We start from the raw sequence: 21,377 nt of genomic DNA on the forward strand, positions 1-21,377 counted from the left end.
ACTACTCTTGCAAAAGTCACCTGTTGGATCCCAACTGCCAGACCCTTTTCAGTCCTCATGTCACTTTATTCATCTGAGGAGTTTGATCCTGCCATATCTTTTCAGAAACTCTCTTCCCTTAGCTTCTGCCGTATCACTCTCCCTGACCTCCCTCTCTGGACATTTGCTCAGTTTTTCTTGATAGCAGTGTATAATAATAATAATAATAATAGCTAGCATTTATTGCAGCCCATTTAATCCTCACAGTAACTCCATGAAGTATGCAGCATGAGTTAGTGGTTGGAACCAGACCAGGACTGGGTCGCCAGCCTATTCCTGAGCCAATCACTGGAAAGGGGCTGGTTTATCCTTAGCTCAGTTAGGTCTATTGGAGGCCAAGGTTGAAGTCAGCTTCTCCTGAAGTACATGGCTAGGGGATGAAAAGGTGTCCATAATAAAATTGGAGTTCGCCTTCTGGTGCTGTCACTTACTAGCTAATTAATGTCTTTGGGCCTCTGAATCCTCGTATCAGATGTGGAAATCAGTACATGCCTTATAAGGTTTGGAAAGATTAAATGAGTTACTTTTTTGGTAAGTATATTAAGTGTACTTACAGTATACTGCTTAAGCCAGTACAGAGCTGAAGTAAGCCCCAAGTAAATGTTAGCTAGCCTCCCATCCCTACCACCCGCCCTCAACATTGCCGCCACTATTGTTCTTGTAAAGCACAAATGATTATGTCACTTTCCTGCTTAAACCTCTTGATGGTTCCCCATTGCCTAATAGTCAAATGCAAGCTTCAGTTAAGGTACTTTGGTCGCAAAGAACAGAAAAACCAACTCAATCTGGCTTTTTAAAAATCAATATATTAGCTCATGTAAGCGGCAGGGTGAAGTTCAGGGTTGGTCACATTCAGTGATGTCATTGCGCACCCAAATTCTTGCTGTTTCTCTCTTCTGCCACTCATGAATCAGCTCCACGCTAAGGTTAGTTCCCCTCGGCTGCCACTAGTGTTTGGGGTATGTGCGTCTTCATTCATGCCCAGTGGAAGAAAGGGAGAGGCTTTCAGTCACTCTCAGGAAGATTACTTTCCCAGAAGCCTCCAGCAAACATCTCTTGGTGTCTCCTTGGCCAGAATTGGCCACATTTTTTTCTAGAATCAGTTACTGGAAAGGAGACTAAGGGTACCCTTTTATCAGTGAGGGTCACCTGAGCTAAGGGGCTGGTACGCTTTCTTTGTGTGTGGAGAAGAGTTGTATCCTGACCAAAATTGGGCATCTGATGGAAAGAAGAATGGGGAGTGGGTGCTGGCCAGGCACCCATCTACATTCGCTCCATGAACAAGGCCTACTTGGTCACCTTATCTTGAAGCACCAATTGTTTCTTGACATTCACAACTTCAACTCAAAGTATTCAATTACTGTTTACTATATAGATAGATAGATAGATAGTATACACACACATATGTGTACACACACAAATAAACTATGTACTGAGTAAACTACTTGCAATTTCAAAATGTGTGAGATGGTTTCTGGCCAGGGGCCTGTGCTTATGCTGTTACTGGTCCCTGGGATCAAAAACTTCCCTTTCTACCCTCAACTTCCACTCTTGCTCTCTCTCTCTCTCTCTCTCTCTCTCTCTCTCTCTCTCTCTCTCTCTCTCTCTCTCTCTCTCTCTCTCTCTCTCTCTCTCTCTCTCTCTCTCTCTCTCTCTCTCTCTCTCTCTCTCTCTCTCTCTCTCTCTCACACACACACACACACACACAGAGCTCCACAAATTGCAGAACTGATTTTTTCTGAACATATGAATAAAAGATTGACCTGTTCTGTACCTTTTCACAACAAAGAGTTCCTCTCTTGGTGTGCCTTTTAGGCAAGCTTATTTATATAGGAAAGAGACTTTTTTTTTGGTTATTGGGGAGAATGAGTTGGTGAAACCAGTCCAGGGAAGGTAGGGGATTTTGTAGACTTTGTTTGAATATTGCATTAAAACAAACTGCATGAAACAAAAGGCAAGTTTTAGTACTTTTTTCTGAATGCAACAACATAGAAACAATCAAGACATTTAAACGCAGATTTATAAGGCACAAAAAGTATGGAATGCTAAGAATGGAGCTTCAGTGCTTCTTGATGTGTTTTGAGAAAACTGCTTTGGGGGCGTGTGGCTCTTTATTCATCATATATTTTGATTTGTTATCCATCTTAATATGTGCATCAAAATGTAAAACCTAAAAACCATGGTAAGGAAATAAGAAGGATATGGTAGCCAAGAAATTTGTAATATTATATTCACACCCAATAATGGAAGTCTCTAAATCTATAAACACGCAGCTGTGACTCAGAGTTCCCATAGGAGAAGCCTTTGAAGTTCAGGGAGTGGCTATTGGTTCCTTTGATCTTCTTAGTCTTTTTGCACTTCAGGAAGTTTTGGAGGAGGGCAATTTTGTTTATCACTGACTATTGTTAAGAGAAAGAAAGAGTCATGTCCTAGATCTATTGAGATAGGCGGAACAGGTGAAGGGTTTTCCCATTCAGACCTGTCTGAACAGCTGCTCAGGGCCTATTTAGAGGAGGCATTTCTGTGGTGCAGCACAGGTAAGCAATCCTCTCTTTTATATCCACTTCAGGTAACTCTACAGTTGGTTAATTGCCCCTAGCCTATCCTTTAGTCTTAAAACAATTTTTGAAACAACTGCCTCGATCTAAAGTATATTAATCAAATTATAAAGATCCTTTTGATAATTCTTGGTATTTTAATAAGAGGAATACATGCTTATTCAGGGAAGTGCTGCAAAGAGTAAGGAGTAAAAGTATTTTACACATGGATAACCCTCTGAAATAATCACAATATACATTTTGTTTTTTTTTTTAATATGGCCCGGGTCTCTGGCATGGCAGGCGAGAACTCTGCCTGCTGAGCCACCGTGGCCTGCCCCACAGTATACATTCTGATACATTTCTTTTCCATCATTTTGTTAGGTAAATGAATACTAGATAGATAGGTAGGTAAGTAGATAGATAGATAAAGGATATACATGTCCTGTTTACAAACACTTTATTCAGTCCATTCTAGTGGGCAAATTCAAAGCTAAATGCCCAGATACAGTGAGGTCTTCCTGGCTTAATGAGGGAGCCGGTGGGTTACAAGGGACTAAGCCCTGAGGCAAAGGAGAGAGGACCAAGGTCTCAGGGTCAGAGCTGGCCAGAGGTCTTTTGCGGAGGTGGGCTAATGTCCTGTCTCCAACAATCATTTCAGTGAGGTTAGGGGGTCAGATATTAAAGAAACGAACCAGAGTCCAGGTGATGCAGGTTAGAAAGGAAGGACGGAGGGGAAAGTAACCCTAAGACTCATAACAAAGTTTCTCACTCAAGTTGGCATCGAAAAGAACCAATGAAAAGTGCAGCTCATCAATCCCTTATCGATAAGGGAAGCCCCCCCTTTTTAAAAAAAATTTTATTGATTAAAAAAACAACATAAAACATGAACATTCCATACTCAGTGCACAATCAATGGCTCACAATATCAGCACATAGTTGTGTATTCATCACCATGATCATTTCTTCAAACATTTGCATCACTCCAGAAAAAGAAATACAAAGAAAAAAGAAGAAACTAACACATACCATCCCCCTTACCCCTCCCTCTCATTGACCACTAGTATATCCCTCTGCCCAATTTATTTTAACATTTATTCCCCCTAGTATTTATTTATTTTTAGTCCATATTTTTTACTCATCTGTCCATACTGTAGATAAAAGGAGCATCAAAGACAAGGTTTTCACAGTCACACAGTCACATTGTGAAAGCTATATCATTATACAGTCGTCTTCAAGAATCATGGCTACTGGAGCACAGCTCTACAGTTTCAAGCACTTCCTTCTAGCCTCTCTAACACACCTTAAACTAAAAAAGGTGATATCTATAAAATGTATAAGAATAACCTCCAGGATAACCTCTCGACTCTGTTTGAAATCTCTCAGCCACTGACACTTTATTTTGTCTCATTTCTCTCTTCCCTCTTTTGGTTTAGGAGATTTTCTCAATCCCTTAATGCTGAGTCCCAACTCACTCTAGGATTTCTGTCCCACGTTGCCAGAGAGGTTTACACCCCTGGGAGTCATGTCCCACGTAGAGAGGGGGAGGGTGGTGAGTTTGTGTGCCATGTTGGTTGAGAGAAAGAAAGGCCACATCTGAGCAACAAAAGAGGTTCTCTTGGGGGTGACTCTTAAGTCTGATTTTAAGTAGGCTTAGCCTTTCCTTTGCAGGGATAAGTTTCATATGAACAAACCCCAAGATTGAGGGCTCAGCCTATTGATTTGGTTGTCCCCACTGCTTGTGAGAATATCAGGAATTCTCCAAATGGGGAAGTTTAATTTTCCCCCTTTCTAGAAGGGCCCCTTATTGGGAGGGGAGAAGGGCCCCTCCAAGTCCTTCAAATGCAGGAATCCCAACCTCAGAGCGCTTCTCCTCCTTTGGAGGATGCCTGTACTCACCCCCTTAGTTAAGGCATGTGCTCTTGCTACACATCAACCTAATGGCTGTACACATTGACCAGTCCTTGGATTCCTTGGCTGCACACACCAATTAATCCTTGAATTTTTTCTGCAACTGAGTCAAGAACCCTCACCACATCCTTTTTTAATTTACGGTGTATTGGAATGGCCTGGGGGAAGTATCTGAAACTGTAGAGCTGTTTCAGTAGACTTGATTATTGAAGAAGACTGTATAACTTTAGAGCTTTTGCCGTGTGACCATGTGGTTGGGAAAACCTGTGTCTGATGCTCCTCTTATACAAGGTACAGACAGATGAGTAAAAAAGTAAGGATAAAAATAGATAAATAATAGGGGGAGATAAAGGGTAAGAATTGGGTAGATTGAAATACTGTGGGTCAATGACAGGAAGGAGTAAGGAGTAGGGGATGTATGAGTCTTTTTTCTTCTTTTCATTTCTGTTTTTTTTTTGGAGTGATGCAAGTGTTCTAAAAATGATCGTGGTGAAGAATATACAGCTATGTGATGTTATTGTGAGCCATTGTTTGTATAATATGTTTGTACATGTGGATATTTCTCAATAAAAATATTAAAAAATAAAAGTATATATATTTCACTGTGGTATATACATACGATGGAATATTATGCAGCTTTAAGACAGGATAAACTTATGAAGCATGTAATAACATGGATGGACCTAGAGAATATTATGCTGAGTGAGTCCAGCCAAAAACTAAAGGACAAATACTGTATGGTCCCACTGATGTGAACGGACATTCGAGAATAAACTTGGAATATGTCATTGGTAACAGAGTCCAGCAGGAGTTAGAAACAGGGTAAGATAATGGGTAATTGGAGCTGAAGGGATACAGACTGTGCAACAGGACTAGATACAAAAACTCAAAAATGGACAGCACAATAATACCTAATTGTAAAGTAATCATGTTAAAACACTGAATGAAGCTGCATCTGAGCTATAGGTTTTTTTGTTTGTTTGTTTGTTTGTTTGTTTTTACTATTATTATTACTTTTATTTCTTTTCTCTATATTAACATTCTATATCTTTTTCTGTTGTGTTGCTAGTTCTTCTAAACCGATGCAAATGTACTAAGAAACGATGATCATGCATCTATGTGATGATGTTAAGAATTACTGATTGCATATGTAGAATGGTATGATTTCTAAATGTTGGGTTAATTTCTTTTTTTCCGTTAATTAATAAAAAAAAAAAGTATATATATTTCAAAAGGAAAAAAAAAAAGAGAACCTTCACCAGCCCTGGTTGAGGTCTTGACCTCTCTGATAACTCCCAGAGATATCCAGCATCGCAGGCGCAACTGCAGCTGTTTTTCCTTCATAAGTCATATGATGGGAATCTTAGACCATTCCAGTAACAATTTGATGTAGTAAAGCCTCCGTGTTTCTCCCTTAGTGTCCCCTTGCCTACTTCCATTCGTACCTGGACCCCAGTCTTTAAGCCACATACCTGATGCTGAAAGTCTCACAGTACTTACATCTCTCAGACGACAACGACTATTTCCAGAGTAGCATCCCAGGCCTACAGTTTGTGGCATCTAAGAAAGAAAGTGGCTCTGGATAGCTTCCTCTGTGAAAAGGGTCACCCAACCCTGACCATGCCTAATTGAAAGTATAATTGAGAAGACTGATTTGGGAAGTGGACTATGGAGTAAAAAGAGGAAACACACTCCAAAACACTGTAGTCTATGAGGATTGGAGCAGATAATGATCAAATTCAAAAGTGGTCTGGCTTGAAGGCTACAAATCTTCTAACATAAATATTAGGAACATCGGAGTCCACTGCCACTAACCTGCAAATTGCCGGGTAAAACTCTTTTTCTATAGGTATAAGGTAGTCAGAGGCTAGCTCCAATCTACCCTAACTCCTGGGAAATATGCTGAATTGGAAACAGCACCACCTACAGCATTTCAATGGTAAGAAAGGCCTGCCAGGGTATAAAAGGTTTACGTGCAATATTACAACCTTAATTTTGAAGGGCCCCTTGACAAAGTGTCAAATGGAGATCAAGGGGTCCTTCAAAATTAAAATAGTAATATTTTAATTTTATCTTGATTCAATACTGTAGGTTGGAATCTTTTGATTAGATTATCTCCGTGGAGATGAGGCACGCCCAGCTGTGGGTCTGACCCTTGATTAGATGGAGACGTGACTCCACCCATCCCAGGGGGATCTTAATTAGTTAATGGGATCCTTTAAAAGAGGAAACATTTTGGAGAGAGCCAGAAAAGACAGAGCCAACAGATCCCAGAGTTGACACAGATGTCAACACCTGGAAAGCAGAGACACAGATGTTTGAAGATGCTTGGAGCCCAGGAGATGTTGCCATGAGACATGAAGCAAGCTAGAACCAGGAGAAAGCCAAGGGAAGCCAAGAGATGAAAGCCAGCTCCAGAGAAGCAAAGTGAGGAACCCCCACAGGAAGAGAGGCTGGAAGCAAAGGAGCCCAGGAGCACGGGACCAGCAGATGCCAGCCATGTGTCTACCCAGCTGACAGAGGTATTTCTGACTCATCATCAGCCTTCCTTGAATTAAGGTATCTTTCCCTGGATGCCTTAGTTCAGACAATTTTATAGGATCAGAACTGTAAACTTATAACTTATTAAATTCCCTTTTTAAAGAGCCATTACAGTTCTAGTATTTGCATACAGGCAGTTGGCAAATTAACACACCATGTAATCATCCATGTCCAAAGTGTACAATCAATGGTTCACAGTATCATTGCATAGCTGTGCATTCATTATCACAATCAACTCTTTTTTTCTTTTTTGTGAAAAATTACTGTGCCTGTTTGAATCCGTAGTGTACCCCACAAAAGTCATGTCCTTTCATCCTCATTCAGTACTGCTGGGTGGAATCATTTTGGTTGTTTCCATCGAGATATGACCCACCCAATTGTAGGTGGTAACCTTTGATTAGGTGGTTTCCATGGAGATGTGTCTCTACCCATTCAAGGTGGGGTTGCTTACTGGAGCCTTTTAAGAAGAAACCATTTTGGAAAAAGCTTTAGAGCCACCAGAACCAAAGAACAGACAGAGCCCTGGGGATGCCATTGAAGATTCCTGGAGAGAAAGTCAGCAGACATCCCCATGTGCTTTTCCAGCCGAGAGAGAAAACCTGAACACCATTGGCCTTCTGAACCAAGATACCTTTCCCTGGATGCCTTAATTTGGACACTCTTATCCTCTTGACTTAGTTTGAACATTTTCATGGACTTAGAACTATAAACTTGCAACTTAATAAATTTCCCTTTTTAAAAGCCATTCCATTTCTGCTATATCACATTCCAGCAGCTTGCAAACTAGAACAATAGCATATACACAAAAAAGCAATAAATTTCAAAGCACATCGCAACGATTTGTTGTAGAACAGACTTCAAAGTTTGGTATGGGTTACAATTCCGCAATTTTAGGTTTTTACTACTAGCTGCTCCAAGACACTGGAGACTACAAGAAATATCAATATAATGATTCAGCAATCATACTTATTTGTTAAACCCTACCTTCTCTGTATAACTCCACCATCCTCTTTGATCTTCCTCCCCTTTAAGGTTATTTGGGCTTTTTGCCCATTCTAACTTCTTCATGTTGGAAGGACTGTCGATAATATGGGATAGGGGGATAGAAATAGTTGATGTTCTAGAGAAGCTGAGCCCTCTGCGTTTCAGGACTTATCTGTCCTAGGAACCCATCTGGAGTTTGTAGGTTTCTGGAAAGTAATCCTAGTGCATGGAAACTTTGTAGAATCTCAGATAAAGCCCTAGGTGTTCTATAGGGTTGGCAGGATTGGTTTTGGTTGGTATTTTAATTTGCAAGCTTCTGGAGTGCAATGTACCAGAAATGGAATAGCTTATTAAAAGGGAATTTATTACGTTGTATGTTTACAGTTTGAAGGCCATGAAAATGTCCAAATTAAGGTACCAATAAGAGGTTACCTTCACTCAAGAAAGGCTGATGCTGTCCAGAACTCTTCTGTCAGCTGGGAAGTCACCTGGCTGGCATATGCAGGAGCCTCTGACTTCTGGACACCTCTCAGCTGGGAGGGCACATGGTGACATCTGCTAGCTTTCTCTCCTCATTTCATAAGGCTTTCCTGGGGTCATTTTCCTTCTGCATCTCCAAAGATCTCTGGCTGTGTGGGCTCTGTTGGCTCTGTGGGTTCTAAAGCTTTTTCCAAAATGGTTCCTTCTTAAGAGGCTCTAGTAAGCAACACCATCTTGAATGAGTGGAGATACATCTCCATGGAAACCACCTAATCAAAAGGTACCACCCACAATTGGATGGGTCACATCCCCATGGAAACAATAAAAAAGCTCCCACCCATCAATATTGAGTGGGGATTAAAAGCATGGCTTTTCTGGGGTACATGACAATTTCAAACTAGCACAGTTGGGGTTTGGTAAACTATGATAGGTAGCAATGGCTAGCTGAGGTTTTCATAAGGGTGACCTACAGAGTAACCTCTTGACTGTATTTGAATTCCCTCAGCCACTGATACCTTGTCTGTTACACTTCTTTTCCTGCTTTTGGTCAGGATGGCATTGTTGATCCCATGGTACCATGGCCAGGCTCATCCCTGGGAGTCATATCCCATGTTACCAGGGAGACTTTCACTCCTGGATGTCATGTCCCATGTAGGGGGGAGGGCAATGATTTCACTTGCAGAGTTGGGCTGAGAGAGAGAGAGGCCACATCTGAGCAACAAAAGAGGTCCTCCAGAAGTAACTCTTAGGCATGCCTGTGAGTAGTCTAAGCTTCTCCACTACCTACATCAGCTTCACAAGAGTAAGTCTCAAGATCAAGGGCTTGGCCTATTGACTTGGGAGTCCCTAATGTTTGAGTCAGTCTCCAGGGTGGTAAAGTTAAATAGTTCCATATTTTTTCTCCCATCCCTCAAGGGACTTTGCCAATACTTTTTGATTATCTGCTTAACATGCTCTGGGATATATCCAAGCATTGCATTAAGCTATACAGGATTGCAATACCTCATTCCCATTCTAGGGATTGAGTTTGTTTAAATGATCTATCCAGACCGGTTGAGTTCGATTATGTGCCACAGAAAATTTAAGTTCTGGACCAAATAAACCTTTCTTCCTTTGATCTCAGAGAGTAGGTGAAGTTCTAAAATACAATGTCTTCCTTACCCCTCTATTCTGTATTACCTTAATCCTTACCTGGTGAGCTTTGTTCTTATCTCTACTTGAAGCCTGCTCACTTTTTCCATTTCTTGAACAGTTGTATGTGGCAATGCTGACCTGTAGAACTCCAGCTCTGATTCTTAGGTGTCACACAAGTACCAAAAGTTCCAGGGAAATACCAGGTTATACATATAAAATACAGCCTCTCAAAATCTAGAAGTAACAACTACCACTCCAGACTAAATGCAACTGCTATAAATTGGGGCTTACAATCTAGGCCCCAATTTTCTTATTAGTATTTTCTAAATGAGCCCATACAATATTTGCTCTTTTGTTTCTCATTTATTTTTCCTCACAAAATGTCCCACAGGTTTGTTCTCAATGTTGCATGCCTCACAACTTTGCTCCTTTCTGTAGCAGCACAATATTTGATCATATATATACACCACAGTTCGCCATTCTACTTCTCAGTAAGTGCATCCTTCAGACACTTCCATCCATTGGGGAGCATGTATAATGTCCAAAGTCAACAGTCCATCAACACTCTCAATTTTAGACAATTTCATTGCTCCCAAGAGAAAAATGACCAATAAGCACACCCTCACTAAATAGTAAATGCAAACCTCCCTTTAATTTTTATCCCTCCTCCATCCCATTATTTACCCCTGGTATTGCTGTGGTACTGTTGATGTTTTCTTGTTAAATACAGCCCATAGCACAGCATCTTATGCACAGTGAATGAGTCAGCAGTGCTTACAAATAGTAGCAGGTTTTCTTATAGAGAATCAGAAAAATATCAATATCAGGCATAGCTTGTTACTGTCACAGATTTGTGCTCAGCGGCAGTGTTCTTTCTGGCAGTCAAAAGTTGAAAATACAAATGCCCAAAGGTTTAAAATAGGGTTCTGCAGATAATGTCATATGAAGAAGATAGCTACCTTGATTCAAATTCCCTGAGCTGGAATCAAGGGCATTTAGTCCGTCAGAGCGTTACTTCCAGATTGCAACACTCTGGAACGTGAGAAGCCTTCAACAGCGCATTTGTAAATTTGTAGAGGCACTGTGCAAAATATGAGCTGAGCTCACTAAACTTTTAGTTTGATTGCATATTAAGAAAACAAAGGCACATTTCCTGGAAATCCAACTTTGCATTTACCAACAAAAAATAATTATTTTAGTTGCATCATTGATAATAAAGCAGGTCCGAAGTCATAAGTCTTGGAGAGGTTTCTTGAACAGCAGGCTTGAGTTTCTCTGTGTATTCATGGAGAAACAACCCACGCAAAGTTAATGATAACCTCAAGGCTAATTCAACTTGCCCATATCTTGCAATTCTTCCACCAATATTTTTCTCTTCAACTTGGCAGCACTTGCTTGGAACTGGGAAGCTCCAGCCTGCCACATATCTGTGCAGTCGCTTTACAAGTACAGCTTCTTTCTCTAGCACTTGACCCACCTCATCCGCTTGATTTGGGGTCTGCCGAAGTCTTCAATTCCTGCCCGAGGCGGAGCTGGAAGCTGCAGACTCGCCTGCAGACACTTTGGCACTTCGGAGTGGCCCACGGGTGATGCTAGGTGGGAACGGCTGCCGAGACATGAGGCCAGGGAGGTGGGGTGGGCAGCCGGCCTGTTCACTTATCTTTATGTGGGAGAGATCAGTTTGTTATGTACGTGTAGTTTGTGTACTTTGAAAAAACTTACACCAGCAGTTCCCATGTCTCTGAAATCATTTGTAAGCATTTTATAAATCCTAATTTAGTTCTTTTTTTTTTTTTTTACATGGGCAGGCACTGGGACTAATTTTAAGTTTTTTACTCCCCTGTTGTTGGATGAAGACATCTGTTTTTTTTTTTTTTTTAAGAATTAGAAACAGTTGAGATATCAGAGTGTTATTTTTTTTTCTTCCATAAGGGGCTTCAAAAATTAATTTAAAAAATCCCCGGGGGAATGTGTACACATATATACATACATCTATTCACTCAAGATGGGATTCCAGACGCAACGTGTTCATGGCCTCCCCAGGGCCACATCGCAAGGTGTGTCATTTTTATTTGATATCCGCTTGCACCAATGATGGTACCTCTTTTAGGAAACTTTTGGGGAAGTTAGCTATAATCAGTTTCCTCACTTGTTCATTGATTCATTCGTTCAGTGGGCATCTATTGCTCCCCTGCTGCAGAGCCTCCAGTCTAGATGTGGAGAGTGACAATTACCCAGGAGACTTGAATCACGTATGGAAAGGATTATGGTAGAGAAAATGGTGATTACAATGGGTGCAAAGAGCAGAGTTTCTAAGGTTTCCCAAAGAAAATGACGTTTAAGCAAAGACTTGAAGGGTTAACAGGAGTGAGCTGGACGGAGGAGACAGGGTGGTCCTGTCGCATTCTGAGCGAAAACCGAAAACCGGAGGCAACGCCTGGGAAAGATCAGAAAGCTAAAGGGAGCTGGGTAAGCAGAAATCAGGCCCCAAGGGGCCTTGTCACCCACTCCGTAAGGAGTTTAAGCTTTATTCCAAGGGGCATTGGGAAGCTGTTGAAGATTTGCTTTTTGAGAAGATCGCTCCTGCTGCAGCCTGGAAAATGGACGAGGCATGGGGTAGCACGTAAGGGGGATGGGTAGCACGTAAGGGGGATGGGCTCTGCTGCAGGATTCTTTAGCTACAATCTAGCAGCAATCCCACCCCGTAATGGCTGGAGGTGGAATTTTGTAACCATCCTTATCGTTGGGCCATTCATCACATTTTACTTCTAATCCTTTTCAGACAGCCTAGCACCTAATAAACGATTGTTACTTTGTTTTCCCTTTGATGTGTTTGGAAAAGGAATCCATCAGAAAAGAAATTTTCTCCTTTGAAAGAATAGGTTTGAGAGGGGAAGCATCCATCCTAAGAAATTTTCCCTATTTCTTCAGTGTCCTAGAGACCTCTCTGCTTTCCCATATTCCTTCAGCTGGATGCTGTATCCTAAGCTACTTGTTGAAGTCTTGGGGTTTTTTAGCAAAGCTTTCTGAGCACGTACTGCCCGCAGAATTCTTGACCTGTGCAAGGAGGGGCAGTACCTCGATTTTGCTGATGTTAGGAGCATGGGAGTTACCCCCATTATAGCAGTAATGTGTTCAACATTAAAAATTTGGAAAATACAATGAAAAATAGAGAAAAAACACCATAGTGCTACCTGCAAATGACAAATGCTATTAATATTTTGAGCATTTCATTTTAGTCTTTGTGCATAGTTTTGAGAGGATTGCTTTAGATCATTATGATTTACACACACGTATTTTATATCCTGAATTTTTTTTACATCATAACATAGAAAAAGTTCATTTTATTTTAGATATTACATTAGAATTTTAATCCTTGCAAAAGATTTTATTGTATGATTAAATACCAGTATAATTCAATACATGGGAGTGTTTAAGATGTTACCAATATTTCCATTACAAATATAATCTGAGGAGCAGTTTGGGCATAAATGCATTTGGGTGCTTAGAATTGTGCCCTTAAGATAAATTCCTAGAAACAAACCTAATAATCCTCTTTTTTTTTTTTTTTTTTTTAGCATGGGCAGGTACCAGGAATCAAAGCCGGGTCTCCTGCATGGCAGGTAAGAACTCTGCCACTGAGCCACCATGGCCCACCCTAATGATCCTCTTTTAAGGCTTTAAATATATATTGCTAATTTGATTTACAAAAAGAAGTGTACCAAATTTGCATTTCTACCAGGAACAAAAGAGAGTTCCTGTTTTAATTAGGCAACATTAAAAAACAACAACCACACACACAAAAAAAACACTTTGCTAATTTAGTACAGTTTTTTTCAAAATAGTTAAGAATATCAATGGTGTTTTTATTTACCCATACAGAAACTGATGGCATGTATGTAAAGCCAGATCTATACTAATAGACTAATTTGCTGTGCCTTCCAGAACTTAATAGGAAGTTAATATCAGCGTTTTAGTATCTCTTGACATTCTAAATGTTTCCTTACGCATTTATTTCTTTTTGACTCTGCTTTTTCTTAATTTTAGGCCATAATATTTTATAAATTACTTCAGCTATTTAAAGGATAGCATTTGCTATAAATCACAAATGAGCATTAACTTCTGATCTATACAGTTTTGATGATGTTGGCTTTACAAACTGTAATGCATAGTCTTAGGATAAAAGAAGCTTATTTAGTGAATTAATTTTAGAAAAATTAACAGCCCAATATTAAATTGATTAAAAATAATGATTTAGGGGAACAACGGGTAAAATAAATTGAGTAGATGCAAACACTAGTGGTCAATGAGATGGAGGGGTAAGGGGTATGGTATGTATGAGTTTTTTCTTTTTTCTGTTTATTTCTTTTTCTGGAGAGATGCAAATGTTCTAAAAATGATCATGGTGATAAATACACAACTATGTGATGATATCGTGAGCCATTGATTGGACACCATATATCGAATGTATGTGTGTGAAGATTTCTCAATTAAAAAAAAGTTTTAAATAATGATTTAACTAGAGAAAACACAAGAGGGCAATCTTGCACAATGACAAAATATGTTTGCCTCAGATAAAAGAGTGCAATATTTTTAATCAATTATGATTTTTTTCAGTAGAAGACATTTAAGGCCTTGCCAGTGTGCATTATCTTTTAATAAATGGTTATAGAAGGGTAACCGTGCAAGGAAACCTAGTGTCAACATACCTACAATGAATCTGGCATACATTTGAGTTAATGTTTTTCTTTCCTGAAAAGGAGTGAATCTATTTTCCATCTACTACTATACATTGCCTGGATTTCAGTTTATAGAAAGGCAAGGAAATAGATCTGATACAGAAGAGATGCCAAAAATATTTTTCTACTGAAATCACTATATATATTTTCCAGAATGGAAATAGTTTAATTTTTTATTAATGGATCATGCATTAGAAGTGTGATCCATTAAATTTCAATGAAAAAGACTACGTTTTGAGGATCAAAAAATGAATGTATTGCTAAAGGAAGAGCATGGTCTAATGATCTGATCAGGAAACATATAGTCTTTTATATGCTTTAATTTACTGGCATGTAAATGGAACTGTAATTTCAGTTAACTCACTAGGCCCTAAAAATTAAGGGCAGGAGAAAATCCTAGGTTTAAAGTTACTGCACGCATCTTTACATGTGCAAATTCTCTCTCGCAGAGCTTGAGTTGATCTACAAAGCCAACTCAGGGATAGCATCTGTGTAGCCTTATTTCTCATCCCCCACCTTCCAGGCTCTTTTGAAATGTAGAGTGCCAAGCAGCATTTTTTAAAAGAGGGGATAGACAGCAGGTGTTTTTCTAAGCATACTGGTGGGAGCATACCTTAAGAATTGTGTGGTCAGGTACCTGGAACTAAGAAAAGCAGCACAGATAAAAGTTAAATGCCTGGAGTTTGAATCCTCAGTTTCTGATATATGCTAGCTGTGTGACTTTAGGCAAGATTCTTAACCTCTCAGTGTCATCTTTTCCTTATTTGTAAAGTGTTATAACAGCACTCATCTCAAGAGGCTTGTTGTGAGACTGAAATGAATATATAAATGATCAGAGCAGTGTCTTATACAAAGTAAACCTCAGGTATGTACTTGCTATTATTGCATGGGAGCCTAGGAAAATCTCTAATGGAAATAAGAACCCAGATACCAAAATATGAAATATGGGTGGGAACCCCAGTGGACCCAGAGAAGAGGGCCAGCAGGACTTACGAGAAAAGAAATTCAAATTCCAACCAGTTTTCAAGCCACACTTGGCTAGAGATTTCCACCAGTTACTAGGGAGAAGGAATTGGGAATTAACAACAGCATCTTAATGAATGTTATTTAGCGTTTGTTGCAAGAGGTGAGCTCATGTTAATCATATAGAAATCTGTACCCCTCTTGTTCCTCCACTATGCATGGTTAGTCATCATGAACGTCCCTTGTTTAATCTTCATAACATTGAGAGAATTAATTTATCCAAACTCCTGAGGAAAGGCTTAATTTTTCAAAGTTTACAACTTAGTCTTGTTCTTTCTTTAATTGGCTTAAATATCTGGAAATTGCTGAGTGGTTCTATGTTCGGTTGAACCCTCACGTGGAGCACTATTCTCTGGAGAACTCACTTTCCAGAGGTTCAGAATGTCCCAAAACATCAATTTTGGTTTCTTTGTGCTCAGGAGTTCAGTTCTCAGATTATCCCTTTCCCCTTGCATTTTACCACAAGCTATAAGGAGAAACCAGGCTGCACTTTCCACACTTAGTTTGGAAATCTCCTCAGCTAAATATCCGACTTCATTGCTTTCAAGTTCTGCCTTCCATCCAACATCAGAACTCAATTTTGCCAAGTTCTCTGTCATTTTAAAACAAGGATAGCCTTTTATTCGATTTCCAATGACACATTCATCATTTCCTGCTAAGGCCTCTTCAGAAGTATCTTTAGCATCCATGTTTTACCAACAGACTCTTAAAGCAATCTAGGTCTCTTCTATCAAGCACCTCACAATTCTTCCAACCTCTACTCATTTCCCAATTCCAAAGCCATTTCCACATTTTTTGGTATTTTCCAAAGCAGCACCCCACTTTCTGTACCAATATGTGTTTTTGGTTCCTGGGCAGCTCAAGCAAATGCCAATGCAATGGTTTGACTTAAACAATGGGAATTTATTTGCTTACAGTTTTGAGGCTAAAAGAAAGTCCAACTCAAAGCATCCTCCAGGCAAAGCTTTCTCCCCAAAGGCGTTGGCATTCTGTGGCTGGCTGCCTCTGATCCTGGGGTCCTTAGCTTGTCATATGACAAAGCAAATGACAGCATTTCTAGGTCTCTCCCTCTCTTCTAGATTCAGCTTCTTGCCTCCTGTGAGTTTCTCCTTCTCTGTCTAAACTTCATTCCACTTATAAAGGACTCTGGTAATAGGATTAAGACCCATCCTGATTGGACTGGGCTGCACCTTAACTGAAGTGACCTCATCAAAATGTCATACTTACAATGGGTTCACACCCACAGGAATGGATTACATTTAAGAACATGTTTTCCCCGAGTACAAACAGTTTCAGACCACCACAACTTGTAAAAACATGGATAAAAAGAGATTGATAGGCTAGTGCTGTTGATAGTATATTAATTTTGTGTGACTCTGTTGAGCTTCCATTCCTAGGATATCAGGGTACCATCAGATGCAATTCCAGTTTTTCGTCTAGTCTTTTTGCCCCTGAAAGAAGGCATGGGTTCACAAGGAACTGAAGAGGCTGCCTGGAATAGGATGAGCTCCTTACAGAAACTGCAGGACTGAAGATGGTCCTATGTTAGAAAAAACTGTGTACAAAATTACTAGAAACATATGCCAAACCCTTTTGTTCTAGCACCTACTTGACCTTGTAGAAATATTTTAATTACCCCCCCCCAAAAAACATGCTTACTATGATATATGTTCGAGATGGGGAGACCTGTTTTGAGTTATAAGAAAAAACAACAAATTTCAGAATTAGCTAAACCTCTTACGAACTTGCTTTCTGATTTTAAAGGATCTTAAGAAAATACATCATTATTCCTGAATGATGGGAGATTACTTGTAGATATCTTTATTATTTAAAAATATAAAATAGTATATCTTTATTTACAAATCAAAAAGAAGGGGTGTCCACACTGAAGGATAGGGGGATGTAATTAATTGATAAACCTGGAAAGGTTGTTCCCTCTGGGTTTCAAGATTTAGGAACCTAGGAACTCTCTGAGAATTTCATGTTCCAGGAAGGCAAACCTAGGGCTTGGAACCTTTACAGAGTCTGAGTTCGAGCCTTAGGTGTTCTTAAGAGACAACAGGAGTGATGTTGATTGGGGTTTAGCAAACCAGTAGAATGGGCATTCCCCAAAGATCCCCATAGAATGGGAGAAGGATTAAAGGAGGAGGAGGAGGTATAACAGAGAAAATGGGATTTAACTGATGAGTATGACTGCTGAATCACTATATTAATATTTCTTCTAGACGTCAGTGTTTTGAAGCAGCTAGAAGAAAAAATCTGAGATGATGGAATGGTGACCCATGATGGGCTCTGGGATCTGCTGTGTCTACTTGTTGAGGTGTGCTTTGAAAAGTATTGCTTTTTCTTTCTTTGCTTTGTATACATGTTATATTATACAATAAAAAGTTCTTAAAAATCAAAGAAGTAAAGTAACTAGAGATCAAATATGTAAGTTTTCCATTCTGCCCCATTGCTGACCTGTTTCTCCTCTGAAACAACCTGTGTTAACAGTCCATATGTAGTCCATTTACCTAATACCTATACATAAAATAAATAAATAGTAAATAGTGTAACTATAATAAATAGTGAAATGTTATATTTATATATATATATAAAATAAGGACAAAAGATACTCTAAAACTTTTTATTTCTCTCTAATTTGGTAAAATATTAAGGAAAAATACATACATGTTAAAATATTAAGGAAAAAAACTTATGAAATTTGATTTGTAAATATTGCCTCTTTTTTTTAACCCATACAATTAGATAATACAATCACTAAAAAAAAAAGTGTGAAAAATCTTCTTGTCTCAAGAGCTGTGTGCTGGTTTGAAGCTATTATGTATCCCAGAAAAGCCATGTCCTTTTTCCTGATCCAATCTTGTAGTGGCAGATATGCTTCTTTTACTCCTGTTCAATATTGTGGGGTGGAAACTTTGACTGGATTGCTTCCATGGAGATGTGACAAATCTAACTGTGGGTGTGGCCTTTTGATTAGATGGAGATGTGACTCCATCTATTCAAGGTGGGTCTTGATTAGTTTACTGGAGTCCTTTAAAAGAAGAAATATTTTGGAGAAGGCTCAGAGCCAACAGAGACACTTGGAGATGCTGACCCAGAGAGTAGATATCTAAACAGAGATGTTTGGAGCCCGGCAGATGTTGTCATGTGCCTTCCCATGAGATGCTAAGCCAGCCAGAAGCCAGAGTTGTGTCCCAGAGGAGCTAAGTGAAGGCCCACAGATGCTTAGAGAGGAAATCACTGGCATCAGAAGCTGGAAGCAATGGAATCAAGAATATGGACCAAAAGACACCAGCAACATGCCTTCCCATGTGTTCTAGTTTGCTAGCTGCCAGAATGCAATATACCAGAAATGGAATGGCTTTTAACAAGGGGAATTTAATGAGTTGCTAGTTTACAGTTCTAAGGCTGAGAAAATGTCCCAAGTACAACAAGTCTATTGAAATGCCCAATCAAAGGCATTCAGGGAAAGATACCTTGGTTCAAGAAGGCCAATGAAGTTTGGGGTTTCTCTCTCAAGTGAGAAGGCACATGGCGAACACAGTCAGGGATTCTCTCTCTCAGCTGGAAGGGCACATGGTAAATACAGTGTCATCTTTTAGCTTTCTCTCCTGGCCTCCAGTTTCAGGAAGCTCCCCAGGAGGTGTCTTCCTTCTTCATTTCCAAAGGCCACTGGCTGGTCGACTCTCTGCTTTGTAGTGTTGCTCTCTCTGAATCTCTTTCCCCAAAATGTTTCCTCTTTTATAGAACTCCAGTAAACCAATCAAGACCCACTCAGATGGGTGGAGACATGTCATCCCCTAATCCAGTTTAACAACCATTCTTGACTAAATCACATCAACCAGGGAGATGATCTCATTACAGTTTCAAATATACAGTATTGAATAGGGATTATTCTACCTTTAAAAAAATGGGATTTATATCAAAACATGGCTTTTCTTAGGGGGCATACTTCCTTCCAAACCAGCACACCATGTGACAGACATTGACCCTTCTTGAGTCAAGGTCTCTTTCCCTAGATGCCTTAGTTTGGACATTTTTAAGGCCTTAGAACTGTAAAATTATACTGTAATAAATTCCCTTTATAAAACCCAACCCATTTCTGGTATATTGCATTTCAGAAGCATTTAACAAAGTAATACATTGTGTCTGCCTGGTCTATGTAGCTGCAGAAATTTACCCAATGCTTAGCATGAAATTAGTGCTCAATGAACACGTGTTAAGTATTATTGAATCTATCATGCAGTATTATTATCTTGAATTGGTAGCATTGTTAACATGTGGTCCAGGCTATGATTCATTGCTGCTTACAATATACCAAGCCAGTCCATCTAAAAGGCATCAAATGGCAAACGCCATGCTACCTCTCTGCCTTAGGAGTTTGGGAATCCGAAGACAAGAATTGTGCACAGGTGGCTTCCCTCTCTCAAAGTACCGCAATCTATGGGTAGAGACAACATTCTTTTATGTCAGATTTCCAAAATATATGCATGGGTTTCACATGATATCAGAATCATAGGTGGTTGTGATGGTTAGGTTCTGGTGTCAATTTGGCCAAATGATGATGTCCAGTTGTCTGTCAGGCGACCACTGACATGACCATTGCTACAAGAATATATCGTGCCTGGTTGATAAGCCAGAACGCTGGTGTATTAAATCATCAGTCAGCTGATTGCATCTGTGGCTGATTACATCCTCAATCAACTAAGGCATGTCTCCCATCAACAAGGTAACCCAATCCGTTGAAGACATTTAAAGGAGAACAGAGACTTTTTCACTGCTTCTTCAACCAGCAAGTCTCTTCTGTGGAGTTCATCCAGACCCTTTAACAGAGCTGCCAGCTTCACAGACTGCCCTATGGATTTTGGACTCTTCCAATCCCACAGTTCCATCAGACAGCTTTATTACTTCTCACAATTACAGATACATCCTTTGGTTCTGTTACTCTAAAGAACCCTAATACAGTGGTTTTCATAAACAAGAATCTGGAACGGCCTTTGAGAGCTGGCTGGAGCAATCTTTCAAAATTTTAAGTAGAAAAGCATTTATTTTTCCTATCAAAATGTGTTACAGCAGGGTCGGAATTGCCACACTGATTGAACACAAAGATTGATTCGAAATTTACTTATATTTAATTATTTTATATTTTGCTATAATCTTCACTTATCCCTTGTGCTGGTTTGAAAGGATGTATGTCCCCTAGAAAAGCCATGTTTTAATCTAAATTCCATTTCATAAAGGCAGAATAATCCCTATTCAATATTGTATGTTTGAAACTGTAATCAGATCATCTCCTTGGAGATGTGATTTATTCAAGAGTGGTGGTTAAACTGGATTAGGTGATGACATGTCTCCACCCATTTGGGCGGATCTTGATAAGTTTCTGGAGTCCTATAAAAGAGGAAACATTTTGGAGAATGAAAAAGATTCGGAGAGAGCAGAGAATGCTGCAGCACCACAAAGCAGAGAGTCCATGAGCCAGCGACCTTTCGAGATGAAGAAGGAAAACGCCTCCCAGGGAGCTTCATGAAACAGAAAGCCAGAAGAGAAAGCTAGCAGATGATGCCATGTTTGCCATGTGCCCTTCCAGCTGAGGGAGAAGCCTTGACTGCGTTCACCATGCACCATCTCGCTTGAGAGAGAAACCCTGAACTTCATCGGCCTTCTTGAACCAAGGTATCTTTCCCTGGATGGATGCCTTTGATTGGACATTTCTAAAGACTTGCTTTAATTGGGATAATTTCTCAGCCTTAGAACTGTAAACTAGCAACTTATTAAATTCCCCTTTTTAAAAGCCATTCTGTTTCTGGTATGTTGCATTCCAGCAGCTAGCAAACTAGAATATCCATCCAACTTCATTTGTTTAAAAATTAATATTTTGAAGTAGAGTTCACAAAGTAATATTTTTAAACTGTCAACAATGTAGCAATTTAGCTTTTAAAAAGTAATTTCAAGGCACACCTGCAGAATGATGTTTATTATTCAC

At 39.6% G+C, this 21,377-nt stretch overlaps 1 long non-coding RNA gene across 1 annotated transcript; it reads left to right on the forward strand.

Moving 5' to 3' along the window:
* Nucleotides 1-11,019: 11,019 nt before the first annotated feature.
* LOC143651202 (uncharacterized) lies at nt 11,020-20,814 on the forward strand. The gene is made up of 5 exons (XR_013159907.1): nt 11,020-11,222; nt 11,559-11,683; nt 13,205-13,249; nt 17,614-17,708; nt 20,121-20,814. It is a non-coding gene; the product is annotated as an uncharacterized LOC143651202 (long non-coding RNA).
* The last annotated feature ends 563 nt before the right edge of the window (nt 20,815-21,377 follow it).

This window comes from Tamandua tetradactyla, chromosome 12 (assembly GCF_023851605.1).
Source record: "Tamandua tetradactyla isolate mTamTet1 chromosome 12, mTamTet1.pri, whole genome shotgun sequence".
NCBI lineage: Eukaryota > Metazoa > Chordata > Mammalia > Pilosa > Myrmecophagidae > Tamandua > Tamandua tetradactyla.